Source organism: Notolepis coatsorum (genome assembly GCF_963971535.1).
Source record: "Notolepis coatsorum genome assembly, chromosome: 1".
NCBI classification, from domain to species: Eukaryota; Metazoa; Chordata; class Actinopteri; order Aulopiformes; family Paralepididae; genus Notolepis; species Notolepis coatsorum.
Genome location: NC_140165.1, coordinates 40,290,479 through 40,317,925, shown reverse-complemented (window position 1 = coordinate 40,317,925; position 27,447 = coordinate 40,290,479).

Below are 27,447 nucleotides of genomic sequence, written 5' to 3'. Positions count from 1 at the left end.
GCACTTAGTGTACAATGGGGGAAATAAGTATTGTTCAGTAAATGTATTTCCAATGAGCGTATTCAAGCGAAATTTGCACCAGTAGTTTGTATTAACTCAAGAAATCTAAACAATAAAGTCCATATGTAAATAAAGTGATGTGTAATAAAGTGGAATGAAACAGGAAAAAAGTATTGGACACACTAAGAAAAAGCAGTAGACCACAGCAAGGAAAGGCAAGGAACTAGCTGAAAACCAAAACTAATTAGGAGGCACTCTGTTAAAGTTAGATGTTATATATGATTGCAAGTAACTGTCTAAATGTGTCTAACTGTTTCCACAAGAGGGTGCTATAGGCGGAGCTGCTAATGCTGCCGCCAGGTATAGAGGTATAAAAGTAGATGTCGACTCCCCCTCTGTCTCTTCCGCCGTCGCTCTCATAGGAGAAGGACTCTCATGTACTGCTGTGTACCAATGTGAAATAAACCACGTCGTTTAATGGCTAAAGAGAGAAACCATGCTGACTCTGTCAACAGGTTATGGGCCCAGATCACGCAGGGGTGAAATAATAAAGGGTAGCAAGTTTAGCTGAAGTATAGGCTAGGTTAGCACCGGGAGCACCGCGTGGCTAGACGCTAGGCCAACAAGAGCTAAAGCTACGCCTACCATCAACAAGAGGATGGCGACAAAAGGAAAGAGCAAATGGCCCTCGTTCAACGGAAGAGCCGAGGACTATGAGCTCTGGGAAGAGCGCATGTTGTGCTGCATGCACGATGTGGGACTGAAGACGATGATCTTGACGGCCCCCACGGGAGAAGTAACGGCGGCCGCGCGAGCCCTGGACAACAAGCATAATGCAGATGCTAGCACCACTGCTAGACGACACAAGCTTGGGGCTGATATTCCGCGACACTAAGGACAAAAGCCGAGAAAGCCTGAAAGTGTTGAGAGAACATTATATCCGACAAGGAAGACCCCGAATCGTATCCCTCTACATAACACTAACAGCACTGAAGAAGGGGCACACCGAGACTGTGACCGAATACGTCATCAGAGCTGAGCAGATCATTACGGCGCTGAATAGTGCAGGAGAAGCACCAAGCGATGGACTAATGATGGCGATGGTGATGAGAGGACTACCGGAGCTGTACAAACCGTTCACACTACTGGTAACACACGGTTCAGCGGACATGACGCTGGGAGAGTTCAAAACCAAGTTGAGAAATTTCGAGGCCTCAGAAGATACCCACCCAGCCGCCGCGGAGGCGGGAGAGAGGGTGCTGAAGGCCCGACGCCGAGAGAGAAGACCAGGCCCACGACGGAGCTGGCGTGTTGGCGATGCAGAGAAAAAGGCCATTAGAAAGATAACTGCACAAAGACTGTTTGGTGTAGCTTCTGCAAATCCACAGGGCACACAGACAAAGTGTGCAGGAAGAAACGCGACCAGAGCGTGCGGTACGCGCATGGACAAGATGACGGCAGTGGAGAATATGGCGACGACGGTGGACGTGAGACGGATCGAGACGACGCCCGGAGAGTAGCGGGACAAGAGGACTTAATCTTAGGGGCGCAGCCAGCGTACGTCACCCGGCCAACGCAGCTGCAGCAGGCCCAAAGGAAGGGACTGATCGTGGACACAGGTGCGTCGTCCCACGTCATCAACGACAGGAATCGATTCAAGAACTTTGACAACACCTTCGACCCGGAGAGACACAGCATGGAGCTGGCAGACGGGAAGCGCACCTATGGGTTGGCGCAAGGGAGAGGAGACACACAGGTATGCCTCATAGACAGTGAGGGGCGCCGGTGTACAGTGACGTTAAAGAACACTCTCTACATACCCTCGTTCCCACAAGAACTATTCTCTGTAAAATCTGCTACTGCGAACGGTGCCAAAGTGTTCTTCAATGAAGGTAAAAATGTTCTTGTAGAGCCTGACGGTACGCGATTTAACATAGAGGTGTACAAGAGAATGTATTATCTACAAACAGAGTGTAATGACAACGACAAGTGTAATAATAATGATATGTGTAATTGTTAAGAGCTACAGGTGTCTCTATCTATCTCAACACCGATTCGAGATAAAACCCTGTGGCCGCTCGATATCCCCCAGCGAGGTGCTAAACTCGCCAAGTTATCGAGTCAATTACTAATCCTAATCACGCTTATTTCATAGTCACTGGTTAGTTTTATCCATTTCATATGAAATATAAGCGTATAAGAGTTGTTAACCTCTTAATTGTTTGTAATAAACAGAATGTCTGTTTGGGAAAACTCCTTTCATTGAATTAGAATATTCACAGCAATACTTATTTAATAGGTAGTACTATTAATAATAGTGTAATATTAGCGTATAATATTAATAATAATTTCCATTAGACCAGGTCGAAAACACGCTCAATACAAAGGCTCCAACCCGGGTACAGACGTAAGAAGTACTGAATAGTCATTGATATAACTTTAGCTAGAAGCAGTAACCAGCAATTGATTTAATCTGTATTCAGGCTACCAGGATATAATTACCTCCCGTTTATCTCAGATGAAAGCAGGGCGTTGCCAGCGTTTTGAAAGATCATGATAGCGCTCGTAAAAGAACGAGGTCCACGAGTTGAATAAAAGTATTTAACAAAGTTTGGTTTAATTAGAAAAAGTAGTTACAATAATACTGTCTTGGAAAAATCCAATCCAGGAAAATAAACAAAGCAAGGACTTTAAAAAACTCATCAAAGTAGTAGTCAACATCTTTCTCAAGAAGAACAATAAGGTCGCTTTCACATATAGTTTTGGTGGACTCTGTGCGGTTCTGGGGGTGAAGTTGCAACATTGTTGCATTCTTCATTTGGTTCGCCTGCTTTCACACAGATATGTCAGGCGGACCGAGACCTTCTGAACAATGTCACGCGTTCGAAAAGGGCGCTTGTCTATTGGACAGTGGAAATGTGTGTGTGGCTGTGATCCCGTGTGTGCGCGCGCGCGTGTTTGTGTCTGTGTGTGTACTGCGGAGCCCTCCAGATCAGCGGAGCCGAGTTTTGACATGACATTGATCCATTGTTCTATTGAAGCACATTACCACCATCCTCTCGCTAAACAACTTGTAGACCATGGTGTTTTTATGAGTGCCCACAAGTAGCTGTTTTAATAATATAATAAGCCGCGCGCCTCGGTAATAATAATAAGCCGCGTTTTTTTCTTCCTTCTTCCCAAGATGCACAGACATATATAGATAGATAGATAGAGAGATTAGATGCAGTGTGCTTGTTTTGCAGTGAGTGCTGCGAGCAGTGGTAATAATAATCACTTCCTATATTTGGTTCGCGTTTGGTTCGATGAAGCCGAACCGAGACCTACGTTTTCAGGCGGACTAGAGTTCGCCTGCTCGGTCCGCGGACCGAGTTCGACGCGCATTCACACAGACCCGAAAAACCGGACTATCGAATTCTGGTCCGAAAGTCCGGACCAAACAGCCCCTGTGTGAAAGCGACCTAAGAACTCTCTGGTTTAAAAATCATCACTGAAGATTTAGCTAAGAGCCTAGCACAGCTCTTCAAATCTAAAACAGAAAAGAGATATCATCTACGAGTATCATCCTAGGGAGCAGTGGCGGCTGGTGGATTCTTCTCCACTAGGGGCGCTATACCAAACATTTTGCAAACATGTACAAGGCACGCATTGGCGAATATTATCACCATTCCCATCGATCAATATATGATCACAGTCAGTCAAATGCAACCACGTTTCCAATAGCCCAACACAAACACGCACAGCTCTCTATCTCTCTTTCTTTCTTTCTTTCTTTCTCTCTCTCTCTCTCTCTCAGATCCATTCAATAATAAGTTTAATAATAATAACACATATGTATATCTTGTCATTTTAAACAAGTTACCATTCATTGTCTGAGTGGTTATGCCCCACCTGCGGCGAAATTAGAGAGAGAGAGTGAGAGAGAGAGAGAGAGAGCGAGAGAGAGAGAGATCGCAACTATACCTTGTTAACACTTTAACTGCCGGGAAACGCTTTACAGCGTCATTACCGGCCATGCTCAAGTTGCCGAAGGACGCTTTACAGCGTCTTTAATATCAATATTTCAAAAATCTGTGATCGGATTCATATTTCCCCTCCGCTGGCCTGAGATCCACCAGGAGGACCCACTGAGCTCTCTGGCGGTTCAGGAGCGCCATCTGGTGGCCGATCGGCGCAATCGCCAAACAGGAAGTGCTGTGGAGGTTGTGCTGGTCGGCCATATTACTTCCGGGCACTCGGTTTGGCTGCCGGCACTCTGGCTCGGCACAATATATAGCGATCCATTGCCAATAACTCGATAAACAACATGATTTGGACGTATATAGTATTATACAAGCTGGAAATGGTTCATCAGGATAAACATCCCATAATCGAAAACGGTCTACACCACGCTGATCGTCCAACGGCGCGAGGAATATCCGGTAAGATTCAGCGTTATTGTTGAACGTGTTCCATATAAACTGTTATGATGAACATATGACCCACACTAGATGAATGATATAACGCTGCCCACGGAATTATAAACGATCCCCCGCCCATCCGGTCATCATCAGATCATACGTAGATCATTCTAGAAGTACGTCCAATTGAAATTTTTTATATCGCCCCGATTGCCATCAAACTACTTCATCATCAATATAATGCATTTGGGGCTATAGATCACGTTCTGGAGAAAGCTGCAGAAAGAGATGAAAACATACACATTAGACCATACTTTACTATGAATATGTGAATGAAAAAGTTTAACGTTGCTACACAATGAACAATACATATAGGACTTTGAATGGGCCCTAATAATGGTTATAAAAAAGTTATAGCCATGCAAAGAAGGGGTACTTCTCCATAGACAAATAGAGCCGGCAACCTATGGTATATAATGAATTTAACCCATGGCACCCAAAGTGTTAAGTTGAAACGCACAGTGGTCCAGCAGGGCAGAAGGGCTTGATAAAGTATATCCACTCCACTGTCCAGACTGTGTTGATGTCCATTGTCCATGCATGTCCAGTTGTCCACACTGCATCCATATAGCTTGTTGTTAACCAACAAGTACTGTGAAGAGCTGTGTCTTTGCCCATTTCCTCGTCAAACAGCCTGCAAACTACCTGGCCCTACTACTATCGCCCTGCTCTAAGACAAACTCTAACCATAACCAACTTTGAAAGAGTGCCTAAGCTTAACCGTCGAAAGAACTTGCCTTCACGCTCTAAGACAAATAGCTGCATCACAACAACACAGTCTACCAACCTAGGAACCAACCTAGAACCTAGAAACTGGCGCTGGCCAATCAGAGAGAGCGTCTCCGCGAAATGCGGCTACTGAAAAAAATGCTGCTACGGAAAAAAATTATAGACTGCTGCTTAGACCGCTTCAAATCGCGCCCGGCTTCCATCATAAACATCATATTTCAACGCACAGAATGTTACGCACTGATTGGCTGCGACGGATACAGCGATGAAACAGTGACGCGCACTCAGAGCGCTAGTGCGTCTAGCCCGGGCCGAGAAATACGGCTAGGAGAAATGCGGCAGGAGAAATGCGGCAGGAGTGAGTCACTTCCTGTTCAGGTATTTTTTATTTTATATATTAACGTTATATCATTTACATTTACATTTAGTCATTTAGCTGACGCTTTTATCCAAAGCGACTTACAAGTTCTGTGCGACAAGTCAGCAAGAAGGGTATAACTCTATCAGCTGAGTAACAATGTTCATCAAAGTGTTGCGTGTTACAGTGTAGGTTAGTTTATTAGGACAAGTGCATGACATTAAGGTTAGTCGGGGTTAGATTTTTTTTTTTTTTTTTTATATATTTATATTGTGCATTGGAAACACAAACATACTTAAAATGAGTAAATATTATTCATTTTAAACATGTTTATATTATTTATAGGGCTATAAAACAAAAAACTAAAAAATTATTTTTCTTGTTCTTCTCTCATAACCAGGGGGGCGGCGCCTAGTGGCGAGCCGCCACTGCTAGGGAGAAATACTCTTTGCAAAACTGCCATGTCCAGGTTCCGTACACCGCTCAACTCTGGAATGGATCTAAAAAAAAGTCACTAAAGCAAGCCGTGCATCCCCTTTTATACACAGCAAAGATACACACTCCTCCTTTCAACTGTGTCTGGTCATTGGCTCAAAGATAAACACTCCCCCTTTCAACTTGTCTCTGCCATTGGCTCATTTCTACTCCAATGGGTAGTAACTTAAAAAAGTAATAGTAACAGTTTTACTGAAACGGATTACGGTACTGTGGAAACTCCCTAAGGCTCCATCTGCATCTAGCAGGCTAGCAGGCCCACAATGTCATACACAGGGAGGGGAGCACATTCCTAAAGCGCCCAGCAGTAGCAGGGATTGAAACAATTGCACTGCTGTGATATACAAGATATACAATACATGGTCCTTCAGCATGAATAGCCTGTACGCTTATATATATACAGATATATATACATGTACAATACAGTATACAGTAATCATTGGGCTTTTTGTCCATTTTCAAGGGCATTATGCCCCAAGCCCCCGTTAATTTCGAACCCTGGACAGACGGTACTCTGAAGCTCCCACTCCTGATCTGTACAAAAAAATATTGGCATTACAAACAGAATTTGACCTTCTATCAACAAATGAAACGGCACGGCTGCTGTTACAAGCCCGTCACAGGTCTTATGAACACGGGGAAAAAACTGGGAAGCTTTTGGCTTTACAAATCAGACAATCGGCTGCTTCGAGAATGATAACTGAAATTTAAACAAATTCTGGGCAGACAACCGGTGATCAAAAAATTATAAACAAGGAATTTGAAATTTTTTACACTAAGTTGTATTCCTCTGAGTCGGAGGGTGACAGCACTTTAATGGATGCTTTTTTTTAGGGATATCCAGATCCCAACAATATCTGCTGAAGATAAAACCCAACTCGAAGAACCCCTGACCCTCGAGGAATTGAACCACTCTATAAAGAACATGCAAACTTCTAAAGCTCCAGGACCGGATGGTTTTAGTACAAAGTTCTATAAGGCGTTTTCGGTCTTGCTTGCTCAAAAATAGGTTGGTCAAATTCATCACCAAGAATGTCATTGAGAGTCAGACTCAAACAGAGCAGGACACGGATGATGAAGATTTCAGTATGAGGAGAGCTGTAAACCACCTACCAAAAACTGAAAAGGCAAATGTAATCCCAAAAGAATCACAGGAAAATGAGACTGAGATTTGTGATAACATGGGTGAAGGCCAAAGTAGCCAGTGGACCTCTTATCCACAAAGGGAAAGAAAACCTCCTCAATATTTTCAGAGTACATCTTATCCACAAAGGGAAAGAAACCCTCCTCAATATTTGAAGGATTACGAGTGTAAAGTCGAATCTGATGACCAAGAAGAACTAACCCTTGATTACTGTTATAGTTATTTGTGATGTGCCCCAAACATTGAAGGAGGCTATGACATCACCAAATTCTCAATTATGGGCTAAGTCTATGGAAGAGGAAATGGATTCACTGAGGGGAAAATGACACATTACCCTGACCACACTGCCAGAAGGTAAACATGCAGTGGGGGCAGATGTGTTTACACACTGTACCAGGAGAACTGTAGACCAGGAGTTGTGTTACAAGAGAAGTGATTCAAAACTTGTTGCATATTGTGATGCTGATTGGGCAGCAGATCAAAATGACAGACGGAGCACAACTGGGTACTGTTTTAGTCTATGTCAGACAGGACCTGTTATTTCCTGGAAATCTAAGAAACAGCCTACAGTTGCTTTATCCACATGTGAAGCAGAATATATGGCATTGGCAGCTGCTACACAGGAACGTTGACATCAAATATCATTTTGTTCGATCTGCAGTTTGTGATGGAAACATTATTATTGAATACTGTCCAACAACAGAAATGGTAGCTGATATGCTAACCAAACCTGTAACAAAGGTCATGATTGAAAAGTTTGTGTATTTCATTTTTGGTGTTGAAGGTTAAAATGAAAAGGAAAAAAAAGTGTAAATGTATGTCAAAGGTTTTGTCAGAATAAGATCAAGTGGGGGTGTTAAACTGTTGTGAACGATTCATCTTTTGAATGCTCTTATGCTGACGTCATATCTGTCAGTCTGTCAATTACACAGCTGGTGCTAATAAAGGAATCATTGCTGGCCCACTCGTGGGATTCAGTCAGTGTCATGTGAACTACAATGCAAGTGTGTGGCATCTTTTATTCCTCCGTATCAGTCCAAGGCTATCTAGACCTTTGCTGGTAATGGCTGCTGCGCCAACAATGAGCATTTCAATGGTGTGTGTGTGGGGGTTGCGCCGCATTCCAATGTCACACCTACATATACAGTATAGTCACTCTTACCCCCCTGTTGGGATGGAGGGAGAGACGAGACAGACTGAATGGAGGGAGAGACGAGACAGACTGAATGAATGAATGAAAACTTTATTTAACAGATTGCAGAATGGGTACAGTACAGTACAGCTCAATACATACAATTGTTAAGGGGATGCAGACCAGAGAAAGACTTTCATCTTGTTTACATCAGGGTCCCCCATTTTTGGATCTTAATCACATTAGATCTCTTGTTTTCAAGTTCAATGTACATTAGATCTCTTGTTTTCAAGTTCAATGTACATTAGATATCTTGTTTTCAAGTTTAATGTACATTAGATCTCTTGTTTTCAAGTTCAATGTACATTAGATCTCTTGTTTTCAAGTTTAATGTACATTAGATCTCTTGTTTTCAAGTTCAATGTCTGTTGTGTTAATGAATCTTAATCACATTAGATCGCATGTGTTCCAAGTTCAATGTCTGTTGTGTTAATGGATCTTAATCACATTAGATCTCGTTTTCAAGTTCAATATCTGTTGTGCTAATAGAGTGTAAGGTGCTAGTTATATGACTCTTGAAATAATGTCATCTAGTGGCTCAGGAGGTAGAGCAGTCGTCTGGTCATCAGAAGGTTCCCGGTTCGATCCCCCCTCCCGGCAGCGTGTCAAAGTGTCCTTGAGCAAGACGCTTAACCCTCAATTGCTCCTGATGAGCAGGTTGGCACCTCTGCCATCTGTGAGTGAATGTGAGGTATAAGTTGTAAAGCACTTTGAATAAAAGCTCTATATCAGGGGTGACCAACCCGCGGCTCGCGAGCCACATGCGGCTCTTTGCCCGTCAATGTGTGGCTCTTCCATCCATTAAAAAAAATTATAATTTTTATTTTTATTTTTTTTACTAACTGCGTTCTGTTTTATGGCAATGACGTTCAGGTTTGTGGGAGATAATCCCAAAAAATAAGAGAAATAAAAAAGTTAATCCAGAAGTCAGATGATTGACAGGGGCTGGTGTGAGCTGGGTAGGGTAGTTTTTCGAAATTCGAAAGCCCTGAGTCTCTTCCTTCAAAAGACTACACTCACTTTTGGCTGTGCCACTTCCTCCTGTCAATATGCGCCGGTTTCTGACTCAATGCCCTGAGATTTCTATAATCTTATATTTCACTAATAACAGTTCAAATAATTGGTAAACAAACGTAATGCTGAAAACATACACTTTTACTGTATATCTCGGACTTAAGAGGTTATTGATTGAATACTTTATTTTGACACAAATCGTAGGACAAAAAAACATTTTAAAAGACAAGACAATAACAGTGTCAACAACGCTGGTCAAAAATGGATAAAACACAATAAAGCCAAGACTTGTTTCCATTGTGGTCCATACATGGAACATAAAAAGGCACAGAAACACAAATGGACATGTACACTAGACAGGATACATCCTAAAAATTTGTATAAAAACGCCTAACCTGACAACTCATACAGTTAACTAATGTTAAAAGAAAATCCGCAAACCCTTAAAAGCAACTCATGATAAAAGAAATAAAAGCCAAGTTATGATAAAAGAGATAAAAAACATTTTAAGACCAATTTGAGTTGCTGCTGAGCCATGTTTTTAGGGCGGATTTAAATCCGAGAGGGGAGTTCAGGAGTTTTATGAATGTTGGCAGGGCATTCCACATTACCGTAGCCGAGTAAAAAAATGCATCTTTCCCCATGCATGTCAACGCATCTCTTGTTTTCCAATTCTTCTCCTATCATCACATCACGTCAAGTGGGGATCTACCGAGGCACTTCCTTGTGGTGAAAGCGAGAAGGAGGAGAGCAGGTGACCACACACCTGCTTATGTAGGTAAGCTGATAGGGGTGTGGTCAGACAAATATTGGGATATAAAGGTACATTGTGGTCTTTATTCAGTGCGCGTGCAGGTGTGCGAGGACAGTGCATGAGTGACGCCGAGCGGAACCGACTGATACAGAACTATGATCCGCCCACAGATTTTTTTTTTTTTTTTTTTTTTTTACATTGATACTGCAGTGGAGCGATGGCGCTCCTAAGCGGGTTTGGCCGGTACTGCATGTTTAGAAAATCAAATATCTGAAAAGATGCTGGTAGTGGATCAGGTACCTAAGAAGCGCTATAAATATGGAATAAAACAATAATGTTGTGAAGGATCAGATTAAACCGAATATATATATTTATTTATGGATATATATTGAATAGTATTTGTATATCGCTTGATATCCCTTGTATATTCCTTGTACATATACACGGAATATTCCTTTATTCTACTACAGCCCATAATAGTTCATTCTCTTATTGGACAAAAGGACCAGGCGCCAGGGACCAGCCCCTGGCGTTCAAGTTCAAAGGTACCGACGAGACATGCCCTTACTAGCCCCGGCTCCGCGCAGGAATACGGCTACCGAAAGCAGAGTGGCACTATTTGTCCACCGTGCATATAAATATGTCGCAAGAAATGTAGAAGTCCTCTTATCTCTTAGTCCTTTACCCTTCTACCCAACTAAGTAACAGAACGTGAAGCCTCACCCCACGATACCGCGTGCCTGTTTGGCCTTAGAATAGCAGTGAGACCTCGTGCGAATTAATAGCTGAATTGCCAGAGTTTGGCACCGTATTTCTATTAAGTAATAATAGTCTATTATGTATGGTGCATCGTGCGGTTAGAGTTCTAAAGTGAGCAGCACCCCCATCGCTTCCTCGTGTTATCTAGAGTCTTAACCAGGTTGGGCAGACCACACGTGGTGCTTTCATCCGAGGAGTTCTAGGCGAGGACCGAGTGGACCTGTACATTGGATTACCTACCCGACGACTGCTGAGCCCTATGCGGCATGGAATATATATTTGCTTTGGTACTTTGATTTGTGGAGCGGATAATCGCCAACACCGGTGAGTGTTGGATCTACCCCGAAAGGAGTCAAGGTGAGACGGCGCTCAGACCAGACTGAGGTCGCCTCGCTTCTTCTTCACTGTGGAGCTACAGCTACAGCCTACAAGAGAGCCAAGGTGTATTCATCTGTGGATCAAGATTCTACTGCACTGTCTTCTGTACGTGAAGTCTCCCTAGACATCGTTGACCAGACGGGATACGGCCGACGGCTCTCCTACCCCCCCTACCGGCCTACAACCGGGAGGACCCTTACAGTATATCCAGCTATAATCATTAAGTGCCATCGTTATAATTCCCTAAGAGCCAGGTTGTATACTTGCTTCCTGCGTAACCAGAGATTGGACATTCAGTGTTGATTTGCCTACGAGTACTCATTTGCCTTACAAGAGCATTCAAATCATAAATGTAATGGTGAATATTATATGTACCTTTTGCTATATATTAAATATTTGATTATTACCTTTGTGTGGACCTGGTTTCATGGTGGGAAAGTGTTCACCATATTTAGATATTGTGTACTGTATGGCCAGTAGTTAAAGTACATAAAGCGGTAGTGGTTTAATGATACCATACTTATCAATACAGTCAGGGAATTGTACCCCTCAGTTACAAATAACAACTCGTCACGTTTATACTTGTGGCTCTGGTCCACATCGCTCTTTTTCGTAACACGTATACGTGGACGGACGGCATAGTGTTAACAGATTGCAGAATGGGTACAGTACAGTTCAATACATACAATTGTTAAGGGGATGCAGACCAGAGAAAGACTTTCGTCTTGTTTACATCAGGGTCCCCCATTTTCAATTCATCATAACATATATGACATACACGACATACAGATAGACAGTACTGCTACATCTATACATTTATGACATACCAGATTTGCAAATACAGTACTGTTTGTGATACAAAAAGAGTCTAGAAAAGAGAGTATATTTGACGTAGAAACTGTACATTGGAGGAGGTTGGGTAGGTGGGTAACTGAGAAGCCGTTGGTCTTGCTGAGTTTGTTATTTGAACCGAAGAGAATGGACTCTTTTTAAATAAAAAGAAAAGAACATGAAGCACGACGGCTCCTTGTCGTTCTCCCAGGTGACTTGGAGGAACAATGTCTGGTGTCTTGTTAGACTATCCATTGATCTGTTTGGGTTTCGACGCGTACATAGTGCTGGCTCGGGGTGTTTCTGATAAGAATCACGCATGAGGCTGGTATGCCTTGGTTGCTCGTTATTAATAGGGCAACTGGGATGGAGGTTTTCTCTTCCGAGCGCCTGTTACTAGGTCTCGACGAATTCTCGTTCATATCTGGGGGATGTTAACGGAATAGATCAAAACATAGGTAGAGGGGTCTCACGCCCTTGGGGTGGGCCACTGAGCGTGGTATGAATGGGACCGTCTGGGTGGCGCCCTCTTTTCATGTTTTAGATCGACACGCGTACACGCGACACTCTCTTGGAGTGGGGATGTCGCGTGATTAGGGCACGGGACTGGTCTGGTCACGCTGGTCCAGGTCAGTTAACCTGTTGTCCGCCGGGGACGCAGATCTACTGTTCTGGTACCCTGAGGGACTTGTGCTTTTTTCGGGGGGAAAAAATGCCGGGTCGGCCCGGGTGTCACAGGGTTGGGCGTTATGGAGACCCTTTGTTGGGTACACGTTGTACCCGGCCCTATCATGAAGGGGCTGGTTCTCTTTTCTTTTCGCCCCTCTCTCACGCATGGCGAAGAGGGGGCTGTTGGGGTGGTCTCCTGGACCTCCTCTGGTAGCCCTGTGTGCTTCCCGAGCCGCCGGGCCCGGTCCGAAGTTGTGTTTCGTCGACCCGTAGGCCTGGAATAACCCTTTTTGAAAACTGAAACACTTGTACTGCGGTATAGCCAGTGTATACCTGCAGGTGTGTTTTGGAGTTTTTTCTTGAGGGGTTATAGGAACAACCACCGCATGTGGTACCAAGAGGGTGGTTGATTCCCTGGTGTGTTGGAGCAGAGTCAACTCCCGGGTTACGCGGTTGAGTGTGCCCCTGCACGTTCATGACGTCTGCCAATCGTGTCAGCCTTCTCTGCCTCAACCCCTCTGGGTTGGGGGTTTTTGGTGGAGGCTTTGTCATGGTGCGCAACAATGCCAGCATACGCCCCTTCCACCGGGGTGCTGTTTTCAGTTGACCCCTTTGGCGCCTGTCTCGTCTGCAGTGCTCCAGGCTCGGGTCTAAAGCCTGCTGCCTGGTTTAAGGGATCGACCCCTCTGGGGTCGTCTCCCCGGTGCGCTGCCTGCTTCCGTTATGGTTAGCCTTTTGAGTGCTTCAAGTTACGGCCATGCTGACTGCCTGTGTTGCAGGGTCAGTGTGCCAGGCGGCGTACTAGTGGGGGGAAGGGCCCGCTCTTGGAGGGGCCCTGTCCGAATACGCTGGCGATGTGGGGGGCGGTGTCACTAAGTGACCGCCTGGTGAGGTCTTGATGCTTGGTGTCATTGACCTCTCCAGGCCCCCTTTTTCCAGGGGATCCAGTCCCTTCAGTGGGTCTGGGTCTTCCTTCACGCTCCGTTGCTACGGCCTTGCCACGGGGTTGAGTTTGCTCTTGACCCGTGATTTTGGGGGCAGTAACGAGGTTTGTTCCTTCCGTTCGTTCCCTGGTGGCATGCGGGTTGTGCGTGTGCGTAGTCGTGGGGTCAAGCCACGGTCTGCTCACCCTGTGCGTTGAGTTGCTCGAGTTCCTCTTCGTCGGATCCGTCTCCCTCCCATCCTCCAATAGGGAGGGTATCCCTCCATTAGGGAGGGTCGGGGGGCTCGGTCCTCTCCGGTCTGATGGTTGTGGGGGGCCTCAGCGGGGTACATTTGTCGAGCTTCTGGCTTCCGCTCAGCTCCTGTTGTGCAGAATGACACTGAGCGGAAACCAGTATGAAATAGAACGTAAGGTTATGTATATAACCAAGTTCTATGAATACTTGTGGCCAGACGGATGTCGGTATGTAAAGGTACATTGTGGATTTTTTATTCAGTGCTGTGCACGAAGTGAGGTTAGTGCAGAATGACGCTGAGTGTCACCAGTATTCATATAACAAGGTTATATACATAACCTTACGATAATAGGCTAAACGTTGGCGCCGTTATATCAAACGCCATTTCTGCTGTATATATATACGAATGAAATAAAACAAACTGCGTAGCATTCGGACTATTACAGAGCATCTATGGATGAAATGGGGGCGGCGGGGAACGCCGATTAGTATTATTGATTAGCAATACAGTGTGCGTTCAGGTAGCCAATGTCAGTGATCGATCACGTTAGGTTTTAAAACAATGTCCAATCCAGCTGTAATTTGGGGGAATAGTATCCTACCGTCAGGCCATGTGATCGCCGGCAGCATTTCGTCATTAGTCATCGGAATCTGGTAGATCGATATGTCCATTGGCTAATCATAAATCCCATTATTCCAGGCTGAAATATGCAATCGGTAACGTGATCAAAGATGGAGGGTGTTCGTTTGGAACCGAGGCTCATATGATCCGCCCACAGACAGTGAAAAGAATATTTGTTTCAAATGCCCTCAATGTTACTGCAGTGGAGCGATGGCGCCCCTAAGCGGATCTGGCCGGTATTGCATGTTTCGAAAATCAAATATGTGGGTAGGTCATGCATGTCGATCGCGGACGTTAATAGCGTTATAAATATGGAATAAAACAATAACAACTCGGTCCACAATGCATGGAATCGAATCACGAGTTAACTCGTGGATGGTCCCTATAGTGTTAAGAAATAAAGTGACAAAATTAAATAAACAGAAAAAAAGGCTATACTACCTATCCAGAATTGAAGAAACAAAACATGATGGTAAAAAAAACTCTGGAGTACTCTGAATCAAATCATGGGTAGAGACAAAATGGGTAAAATGCCATCATTTATTGAATCGGGGGATGGTTTCATCACTAAGCCCTTGGATATTGCAAATTATTTCAATAACTATTTCACAAATAAAGTAAATACTATAAGAGACAACATGCCACCTGTAAATGGTAATTTATCAGATTAAATTATAAAAAGTCAGATCATGAAGGACAAAGAATGTGAATTAGAATTTTTTTGTCACAAATCTTTCAGAAATTGAAAAGCTATTGTCTGAATTAAAATGTGACAAACCCTCTGGTCACGACAATCTGGACAGTAGACTTTTGAAGCTATCAGCTGGAAGTATTGCTGGTCCGATATGTCATATATCGCTGCTGTCGGGACAAAACCTCATAACTCCAAAAACCCAACTTTTCAGCAGATGAAAAAAACTAACACAGATTTGAGGGTGAATAGAGTTAGGAGGTTTAGACAGATGATCGGTTTAATGCTTTCCCATTGTTTAAACTTTGTAAAACCCACACACACATATGGAGGATGATCTACGGAGTTGATTTATATAATAAAAAAAAATTCAAAAAATGGAGTTATGAGGTTTTGTCCCGACAGCAGCGATATTCAATTTGAGTCTTAACACATCCCGCGCCAAAAACGTCGTACAACGTGATTCAAGTTCATGCTAATTCTGCCATTCCACGGCGTACAACGTTATTGAGATCATATTTCATTTTTTCGCCATGTTATTTATAATTCCCTCACGGAGCCTGGTCTGATGCAGTGGGAGCCTGCACAACTCTGCAATGCTTCAATACTGCCGCCTGGTGGATGATCGGCGAGTTACAACCGGAAATGGATCTCTTGTGATCTCGGTGCACCGGGGAAATGCGTCCGGCACTCACATATTGTTACGGGACTCTAGACACACATCGTGTATATGGATCGCTGCCATAACTCAATAATCGAGATGATTTGGGCGTTTATTATTATTATACAAGCCGGAAATGGACCGAGTCGATCGCCGTCAAATAAGTGGGATCTTTCTCCTCCAGTCTCATCGGCGAACGGTAAGAGGACGCTGACGTCATTTTCAAGGCGATTGTACATTTCTTTGTTTACAAACCAACTGATCAATAAATCAACCCATACTACATAAAGCATTTACTGACGATCACAGACTTATAAACGACCCCCCCCCCCGTTCATCCGCGCATGATGAGTCATAACGTTTAGGATCGTATTCAGTTGGATTTTTTAAGGAAGGAATTTATCCGCAAATATGGAAGATAGCTAAGGTCACTCCTCTACCAAAAAATTGAAAATAATCATTCACTGGACCAAATAGTAGACCAATCAGTATTTTACCTGTTTTAGGTATACTTATGGAAAGAATTGCATTCAAACAAATAAAAAATTACTTCTCCCTTAGTAACATAAATTCTGACTTTCAACATGCTTATAAACCTGGCTATTCAACATGCGCAGCACTTACACAATTGGCTGATGATTGGCTAAGAAATATTGACTGTAAATTATTAGTTGGTACAGTACTGTTAGATTTTAGCGCAGCTTTTGATCTCATTGATCATGAACTGCTGCTTACAAAACTAGCTGCTTATGGTTTCAAACACTCAGCTACTAACTGGATGAAAAGTTATTTATTCATGAGACAACAATGTGTCCTGTTTAATGGAACTTTATCAAGCGTTAAAACGCTACAATGTGGCATTCCTCAAGGAAGTTGCCTTGGACCATTATTATATTCAATATTTGTAAATGATATGCCACATATCTTCAAAGCGAGTTAATGCAGATTTCTGAATGGGTCACGGTAAATAAGCTGAAACTAAATGCATCCAAAACAAAATGTCTAATTATTTGTTCAAAGTGTGGGTAGATTTGTTTGTTCCTCGAATCAGGACAAAAGGATATAGAATATTAGACACAGGACAATGAGTTCAAACATTATGTATTGTATTTATTGAATAATCAGAAAGCATAATTACATGAATTATCGGGTGGTCCATGGATCACGACAGGCTTGTTGACAGCAATGCAGCATAGCAGAGTGGCCAAGGAGCTCCCTTTTCCTCTATTCTAAATGGTCTGATATACTCGTCTGACCTAGGGTGTCTTCGCTGGCTGACCAATCAAGTGTGAGACACTTGTGTCCTTTCCCATATGATCCAGCTCGGACAGGATCAGGGGGCGAAATTAACTTTTTGACTCACCGGCCAGTGGCGGGTAGATGGGAAGAATCTACCCGCCCAAGCATATTTCTTACCTGCCAACTTTTTTTTGATTAAAAAAATTATTATTATTATTTTATATATATTTTTTTAATAAAATATATATATTATATAATCATACTTGTAGTTGTATTATCTGCGAGACATCGCCACCTCGCTGTCTGCAAACAGCTCCACTGTCTGTGTGTATACTCGAGTGGCCTCCAGCTCCAGCAAGGATTCTCCGGCGCTGCAGCTGGACCCTAAACTCTACATTCAGCATGAAAGGATTCTCCTGCGCTCCAGCTGGACCCTATTCAGCAGCCCTCATGCGATGTAAGCCAGGGGCTCGAATACGCATGTTGTAGGACATTGATGTCAGGAGCTATCTGTAGCTACTGCTGGATGGCGTTGGGACAACGCCTCTGAACTATTTAGTTTACTGGGACATTTCGTGATGAGCTACCTAGCCAACAGAGGTATTATGCACTGGACACTTGCTGGAGCAGTTGTTGATGTCGGGAGCTATCAGTAGCTAGCCGGCTGGATAACGTTACACAATGCCTCATGTATTAAACTAAAAGTGAATAGTTGACTGTCATTTTGTAACAGTAGCTAACATTAGCTCACGGAGGTCCCTCTGACTAGACTAACGTCACGGTGACTGTCCTCTGTTTACATGCAGCATACAGAAACAGGTGCGGGAGGGGTAGGAGAAGCAGTGCGCGGTGCGCTGCATGTCTGTGCTGAGCCAGTGAGTGAGAACTCCGCTCAGAATTGGATCATGATTTTCGGTTTTCACATGACTATTTGATTGCCCGCCACATGGCGGGCAGACCTCTCAGTGGGAGGCGCCAAACATAAAAACTGCCAGCAAATGGCGGGTTTTAATTTCGCCCCCTGGACAGGATGCATAGTTATGTAATAGGAAAATGCACAGGCATCCACCCCGCACTGACCAGCCACCTTTCTGGAGATAAGGGGCCCCTTTAACCTTGGCCTAAAAGCCTCGCAATGTAAAAGGAAAACCAACTTATATTATGTACTTTTAACTTAATCAATGTTCCTAATTAGCTAATATATATATATATATATATATATATGATATAAGCCTAAAGTCTGACCTTAATTTCCGACAAAAGCATGCTCAGAGAGAGAATCACAGATTAAATATTTATTTGCAGGGTGCAGATATTGAACAAGTTAAGGAGGCCAGATTGCTTGGAGTTATAATAGATGAAACACTATCTTGGTCAACTCACATTAACACAATGGTGCCCGACCACGGATAAGTCCGTGTTTTTCGAATCCAACGGTTGAGGACCAACCACGGGTTGTTTTGGCTTTTATTCCATTGTAATAACCTACTCGATGTCACCGAGCAGCACTGCAGAAGTACCCTACTCTTTGAATTCGAAAAAGTGCATTACCGGCCAGATCCTCTTAGGGGCGCTATCTCGATAATGCAGTGTTCCCTGTGGCAGAAGTTGTCTTGTTTTTTCTGGATTTCCAATGTCGTTTTCTGCTAACATGAAGCGATGCCTATAGCCTGTAGCTTGGAATACGTTTTGGGACGCGGATTTCAGTGTGCAGTAAAGGAATATATCATCAGCCAATGGACATATCGATCTACCAGATGGCGATCGATAACTGGGAAATCCTTTGGGGGATCCAACCGGCCCACGGTAAGATCTTTTTCGCGTAAATTACATGCTGATCAGGGCTTGTTATGATAGCTTTCCACCCGATCAGCGAATGTGGCTACTGAGGCTAACGCGGTTATTGGTAATCAATAATCAGAAACGACGTCCCCTGCCCCCCCCCTTTCATGCATTCATGGTGGACCATCATACCGATCATATGCAGTTTGAGTTTTAACTGTAGCTTCTGTATATCCGAAATGCCATTGGATTTAACGTTAGTAGCTTAGCGGCCTGTATCTCGCCTTCCAGGAAATATACTAGCTGAAATCCCTTATAACGCTTATATTCAAGATGCTATACAATGAGAACGTATTGATGAAAAAATAATTTCTTTAAGCCATTTAGAAGGGACGGTTTATGGTGTCAATTGACAATGAGAATGGACAGATAGCAATACTATAAAATATAATGTATAGATTTAGCTCTACAAACAGCCCCACGGACTATGTAAGTCTATTATGAAATGCTGGCCGTCTAGAGTGATTTTAGACGGATCCAAGTGGCCGCGAAAGTGTTAACATTCCAGGAAATATACTAGCCGAAATCCCTTATACCGCTTATATTCAAGACGCTATAAAATGAGAACGTATTGATGAAAAAAAATATTCTTTAAGCCATTTTGAAGGGACGGTTTATGGTGTCAATTGACAATGAGAATGGACAGATAGCAATACTATAACATATAACGTATAGATTTAGCTCTACAAACAGCCCCACGGACTATGTAAGTCTATTATGAAATGCTGGCCGTCTAGAGTGATTTTAGACGGATCCAAGTGGCCGCGAAAGTGTTAACAATATTGTAACAAAAATGAGCAGAAGTATTTCAATTATTAGACGGAATGCCTATTTTTTTTACTGACAGCTACCAAGCAAGTCATACAATCACTAGTTTTGTCACATCTGGACTACTGCCCAGCAATCTGGTCAAATGCATCCAAACAAGACTTAAATAAAATACAGCTTACTCAAAATAGAGCTGCAAGACTTGCATTGCATAGCTCAATTAGAAACAGTGTTTAAAAAATGCACAAGGAACTGTCATGGATGAGAGTCAATGAGAGACTAGTGTGTAGTCTTATTTTGTTTATGAGAAATATTTATACTTTACATAAACCTGTGTGCCTCTTTTTGCAGCTGGTGCTTATTAGTGATGGTCATGGCTATGGCACTAGACACGCCTTGAGGGGTCGGTTCGCCCTGCCGAGACCCATAACTGAAGCCTTAACACTTTGACTGCCCAAGTGTAATTTCTTATTAGTCCCTTGAATGCCCACATCCACTCCAATGTTAACGTTAATATCGCCTAATCTATGTTTTAAATTATGGCTATATGTCTAATCTACCCGTCGCTTATCAAATACTCATTTTCCAGTCAACATTGTCATGGCAGATTGTTTTTTTTATCGCTTCATTTCCTTTTTTCTAGCATTTTTAAAATCACTTGATTTCACGGAAAAAACAACACATTCCATGATAAACGCCTTTTACTGGAATATTCTAGAACGTTGTCATTGTTCGGCCATGTCATGAATCGTTTTCAAATAAACGCTAGATTATCGATAGTATATGTGTATGCACGCACGCTCTTGCGGCAAGCCGAAAATCGAGTCTCCTATTTCCTGACGGCGCGCACTGTCAAACAGCGATAACACACAATCACATAAAAGCTTATATCTCTGTGAAAACGAGTCTGATTATCCTAATACTGATAACATAGATTCCTTACCTGAGATCAGATGGTATCCAAATGGTTTATTCCAATTCCCGATCGCCATTCGAAAAAATCGCTCATTTGATTGATCCACTGCCGAGACCCATAACTGAAGCCTTTGACTGCCCAAGTGTAATTTCTTATTAGTCCCTTGAATGCCCACATCCACTCCAATGTTAACGTTAATATCGCCTAATCTATGTTTTAAATTATGGCTATATGTCTAATCTGCCCGTTGCTTATCAAAGACTCATTTTCCAGTCAACATTGTCATGGCAGATTGTTTTTTTTATCGCTTCATTTCCGTTTTCTAGCATTTATTAAATCACTCGATTTCACGGAAAAAACAACACATTCCATGATAAACGCCTTTTACTGGAATATTCTAGAACGTTGTCATTGTTCGGCCATGTCATGAATCGTTTTCAAATAAACGCTAGATTATCGATAGTATATGTGTACGCACGCACGCTCTTGCGGCGAGCCGAAAATCGAGTCTCCTATTTCCTGACGGCGCACACAGTCAAACAGCGATAACACACAATCACATAAAAGCTTATATCTCTGTGAAAACGAGTCTGATTATCCTAATACTGATAACATAGATTCCTTACCTGAGATCAGATGGTATCCAAATGGTTTATTCCAATTCCCGATCGCCATTCGAAAAAATCGCTCATTTGATTGATCCATCGTGTATACAGTAAAACACATATTCTCCGAGGCTCCAGAGTGAACTCTGGTAGACCCCGGTTACATGAGTGAGAAGTAAAATGTGGAGTGCAGGTTTTTTTCCCCATTAATTTTCATTGAGTCCAATCCAAAAGGGTGATTTACCATCTGGGAGATGATAGGGGGCGCTTTTTACACATCTGAGCGCCTGGGGTGACTGGATCTCCAACGGTAGGGACGCTTGATGCAATATGATTTCAGATCGCTAATAAATAAAAAATAAATAAATAAAAAAAATCTCGTGAGTGGGCATTCAACCCGCGGGGGGTAAACACGAGAAAACTCGTGGATGGCATTCAAAGTGTTAAAGAAAACTGTAATGTACAGGGCAATGTCCTACTGGAATAGACTTCCACAATATTTGGTTTCAATTACCAGTAAGGTGGGATTCAAGAGGAGACTAAGAGTGGCTGTAATGCAGAAAGAGATTGATTTTGGTTGGGTCTAATCTGTGTCTAATGAATGGGTTCTTGTGTTGATTTGGAATGTCTTTGTCTAGTGGTTATGAGGAGTATTAGAGTATGAGTGTATGGAATGTTGTGCTGTTTTTGAGCACACTTCTCTGAGATGTCTTCGTTTGTTGTTTTATTGATATTTGTTGTTTTATTGATATTTGTTATTCTATATTAGAAAATTTGGCATACATATTTGTTTGTATGTCTGATTTTGATTGGTTTAATGTTTTTTGTTTTGTTTTTAGGTTGTTTTATCTCACCAAGTCCACATGGCTTTTTTACATACAGTTACAGCTATGTTTGAAGTCTCACGGTGTTCCATTAGACATACCAATTGAACACCACAGATACCACAAATTCTTCTACGAAAGAGAGACATCGAGAGGTTTTGTTTCAGATTTTTATCATCAATTACTATCGTCCTCGTATGGAACCCTCCAACTAGACTCTGTCTGGAGGAGGGATATACCAGACCTGGAAAATGACTTTGATTGGCAAGGAGCCTGGGCAAATGTCCGACTTACATCAAGGAACCCGGATCATCAACAAATCAATCTTAACTATATTCACAGGACATACTTGACTCCTATAAGACTGTGCAGAATGGGGCTTAAACAAGACTCCAAATGCTCCCAATGTACAAATGGGGACGAAGGGACATGTATGCACATGTATTGGGACTGCCCACCAGTTAAGGCATTCTGGAAAGATGTGACCCAACAATTATCAAAACTCGTATCTTGGAATATACCTGTACACCCCTCGGTATTAATATTGAATGATGTTTTTGAGTTTGCAGTGAATCCACAGCTAAAGAGATTGGTTTTATCGGGTATCACAGTAGCTAAAAAGCTGATCGCATCACGCTGGTTTCAACAGGAAAAAATTTGCCGGAAAGTTTGGTTTCTTACATATCTCGATGTGATTTATCAAGAAATATCTACAGCAAGAATTCTGGGTCTCAATGAATCCAAAATGTCAATGTGGTTAGAAGTGGTGGAGAGAATAAAAGCTAGCTTATAATGGTAGTGTCTGGTTAGGTGCGAGGGATAGTGGCGGTACTTCCCAAGGTGGGGTCCGGGAGGGGGGGGGGGGTTCGAGCTGGAGCATATGTGTGTAGGTTTTTAGATAACAGGTATTAGGGGTATATCTTATATAAGACAATTAACTAAAATGTGATCTCATTGGATGTGCTCTGACAATTAATGCTTGTATATCTTATCGTGTGTTGTCATGTTTGTTTATGTGTTTGTTTAAAAAATAATAATAAAAAAAAAAAATACAAGGTTGTTTTATTGATTATTCTTGTCTAATTTTATATGTTTGGATCCAGACCCCAGGAAGAATAGTCGCTGCAGTGACTAATGGGGATCTGAAATTAAGAAATTAAGAAAAGAAATACTCCAGCTTGGGTGACAGGATTACGAATGATTTCAACAGGTGGTCCAAATAAAAAAAAACTCATTACAGGCCCGTGCTTCAATAATTAAGATTAATGTTTTACCCAGAATTTACTTTATCAGCTCCATGCTACCGTTATCTCTTCCTGTTGGTTACTGACCAAAACTGCACTGACAAAACTTCAAATATTATTATATTATAATATCAAGCTTACTCTTTGAGACCTCTCATCACTTGGTTTGACGCTCAAGCAGCTGTGTCCTGGCGACCATTGGAGGAGAAGATCGATTTGGCCCTCTTATCACACATGTGATCCAGATTTGGCGTGACACCCAGAAAGCGTGCACTAACCGCCATAAATGGCACACACATTCCCCACTATTTAATAACAATTTACTCCTTATTGGACAACAACCTATTAGGTACCCTAGATGGGAAAAGAAAGGCATCCATACATTGGGGGATATCTTCGATAACTCTGGTCTCCGCTCTTTCCAGGATCTATCCAACGGATATGATCTCCCCAGAACCTCCTTTTTCTTTTATTTACAAATGAGAGCAGCTCTGAAGGCTCATGGCGTTCCATGGGACGTTCCACTAGAGCGTCACCGGTTTCTAGGGCTGTCTTAAATGCTTCGAAGCATCGAACGTTCGATTCGATGGCACAAGCTTCGAACATTAAAAAAAAAATCGAAGTTAAAAAAAATAAAAATAAAAAAATTACTTTTTTTTTTTACTTCGATTTGTGTGTGTGTGTGTGTGTGTGTGTGTGTGTGAACTACCCATCCCAGTTAGGACAGCCGAATCCCGTCCAATCTTTCGCCGTCGACTAAAGACTCACTTCTTCAACCATTATCTGAAATGATAAAAAAAAAAAAAAAAAAATCTAACCCTAACTAACCTTACTGTCATGCACTTATAAACTAACCTACACTGTAACACGCAACACTTTGATGAACATTGTTACTCAGCTGATAGAGTTGTACCCTTCTTGCTGTCTTGTCGTACAGAACTTGTAAGTCGCTTTGGATAAAAGCGTCAGCTAAATGACTAAATGTAAGTGTGTGTGTGTGTGTGTGTGTGTGTGTGTGTGTAGGTGTGTGTGTGTGTGTGCGCGCACCTTGTAGAATTCCACACATAAGAAAGAAAGATACTGGGATGAATAAACAAAATAGGAAATAAAATGTAGAAATGCATGCAATACATAAATAAATATGAATCTCCATATATGAAATATAACATTTAGATAAGGTGCTACTGAGATGTTTTGGTGAGTTCTTTGTTTTTTTGTGGAAGTTGCCCTTCTTAAAAATGCATGAACATTCACTGATAATTGGTCTGTAGTGGAGTCTACAAGGTCTACATTGCCGGACCATGTAGAATCCGGACCTTGTAGACTGACATAATTCTGTGCATAGTTTAGTCTACACAGGCCATATTTCAAATAATCAAAATCTTACTTCATTCATCTTAAACATTCTTGATTTGGGGGATTGGTAGTTCCCATGAAATCTGAAGTTGTTCAAACAACAACAGCGATCCACCTTGAATTAAATCACACAGCCGAGTGAAACCTTGTTGGATGCGTCAGTCACGAAAGGGGCTACTTAATTAATTAATCCAACCCACTTTATTTATAGAGCACATTTAAAAACAACAACATTTACGAAAGTGCTGTACAAGTCCCACAACATAAGATACAAAAAAAATTATAATAAAAAAAAAATATTAAAAAAAAATATTTTTTTTGAATTTTTTTCGAAGCTTCGAATTAAAATCGAAGCTCGGCCCCGAAGCTTCGATTGCCAAAAAAAGCTTCGAAGGTCAGCCCTACCGGTTTCACAAATTCTTTTGTGACAGAGAGACATCGAGAGGCTTCGTCTCTGACTTTTATCGCCACTTACTTATGTCCTCATATAAGGACCTACCCCTAGATACGATTTGGAGAAAGGATCTCCCTGAGTTGGATGTAGATTTTGATTGGGATGCAGTCTGGGAAAATGTCCGGCTATCGTCACGCAACCCAGATCACCAACAGATTCATCAACATTTTGTTCATAGGACTTATTTGACCCCCAGGCGATTGAACCTAATGGGTCTCAGACCTGACTCTCGATGTACCTTATGTCCAAACGGTGCCATTGGAACATATATGCATATGTACTGGGAGTGCCCTCCTGTTGAGATCTTCTGGGAAAATGTTACCTCTCAACTATCAGAGATTTTCTCTTTGACCATACCGACCTTGCCTTCTGTATTATTGTTAAATGATGTTTCTCAATTGCCGACCTCTATACATGTAAAGAGACTCATTTTGGCCGGCCTTACAGCTGCCAAGAATTGTATTGCTTCACGCTGGATACAACCAGATAAGTTATGTCCGAAGGTATGGATTCTCACCTATCTTGATGTAATTTATCTAGAGATATCCACTGCACGTGTTATAGGTGTTAATGAAGCCAATATCGCAATCTGGTTGGCTGCAGTGGAAAAGTTAAAGGAACGCATATAACTTTGGAATTTTGGAGTATCGAATAAGGTATTATATGAATACAAATAAGGAAGTTCCAGGCACTCTTCTTGTATATAAAAAAGGGGCTTTAATAAATAGCTTAGTTCATATTAGAACCATTAAAAAACCACCAACATGTTTCGGCCTCTCTATCAGCCTTCTTCAGGGCATACAGACATACAAATGAGTAAACAGAGCTATATACAAGGTGGAGGCTGTGCTGATTGCTCTATTGAACTCAGGTGTGTGTACCTAGTCAGCCTGAGGTCTAGCTGTCACAATAGTATGTGCCTCTACACAAATGATTCCCATATTTACAAAAAGGACACCATATCTATAGTATCATTTATCCCTGGATATGACATGGCTTTAAGTCTATATATCCAGCGACTCTCTAGTTGGTTTAGTGCTCTCTCCCTATCCCCTCTTCGAGGTTTGAGGGGGGCATGGTCGATTCCTAGAGCTGTAAAATAAATAGAACTGTCAGCATGTTTATCCATAAAATGTTTAACCATAGCATAATCACAGTTTAGAACCTTAGCTGCATATTTATGCTCACTGAGGCGGTCCTGTAAACGCTGTTTGGTGCGTTTCATCACATTTGATGATATCCCAGTTCCGTTTGATAATGTTCCGTATAGCGGGAGCCTCTGTACTGTATCTAGTGCAGAAATACACCTGGTCATTCTTAGGACTAGTGGTGGGCTTCCTGGTTAAAAGTGATTGGCGTTCTAGGGTGCTTGCCTTGGAGATAGCTGAATCTAGGATCTTAGGGGAGTAGTTACGCTCCCCTAAAGCGGGTATACATCTCTCTGCTCTGAGTTTCGAAATCCCTGTCATTGTCACATATTCTAAGGAGCCTTTGGAATTGTCCAAACGGTATGTTCTCTATCAGACTATCTGGATGGAAGCTATTAGCATGGAGTATGGTGTTTTTGTGTGTCTTTGCGATAGATAGTAGTGTGTAAATAGCCCCTAGTATCTTTACTGATTGTAAGATCTAGGAAGTTGATTTTATTTCTATCGTATTCCAAAGACAGTTCCACATTGCTATTTGTGCTGTTCAGATACCTATGAAATAACACCAACTCCTCCTCTGTTCCATCCCACCATAAAATCACATCATCTATGTAGCGAGCCCACCAGATTAATTTGTCTCTGTATGGATTACGTGGATGAAACACAAAATCTTCTTCCCACTTGCCCATATACAGACCCGCATCGGAAGGTATTATATGAATGTGAGAGGGGGGCGGGTGGGGGGGAGAACGAGCGAGTGTTCATGTCTGTTATTTCTCTTTTTGGTTTTATGTATTTGATTTTGTTTTTGCCTATATATTTAATTATATATATATGTTTCGGGCCCCTCTGGCTGTGGGCTCGGGCCGGGGGGGGCGCGGTTCGGGGTCTCTGCGAGTCGAAGCATCAAAGAGGTGTGGTGCTTTGGCTCGCGGGGGGTGGGGCAGGGGACGTCGTTTCTGATTATTGATTACCAATAACCGCGTTAGCCTCAGTAGCCACATTCGCTGATCGGGTGGATGGCTATCATAACAAGGCCTGATCAGCGTGTAATTTATGTGAAAAATATCTTACCGTGGGCTGGTTGGATCACCCAAAGGATTTCCCAGTTACCGA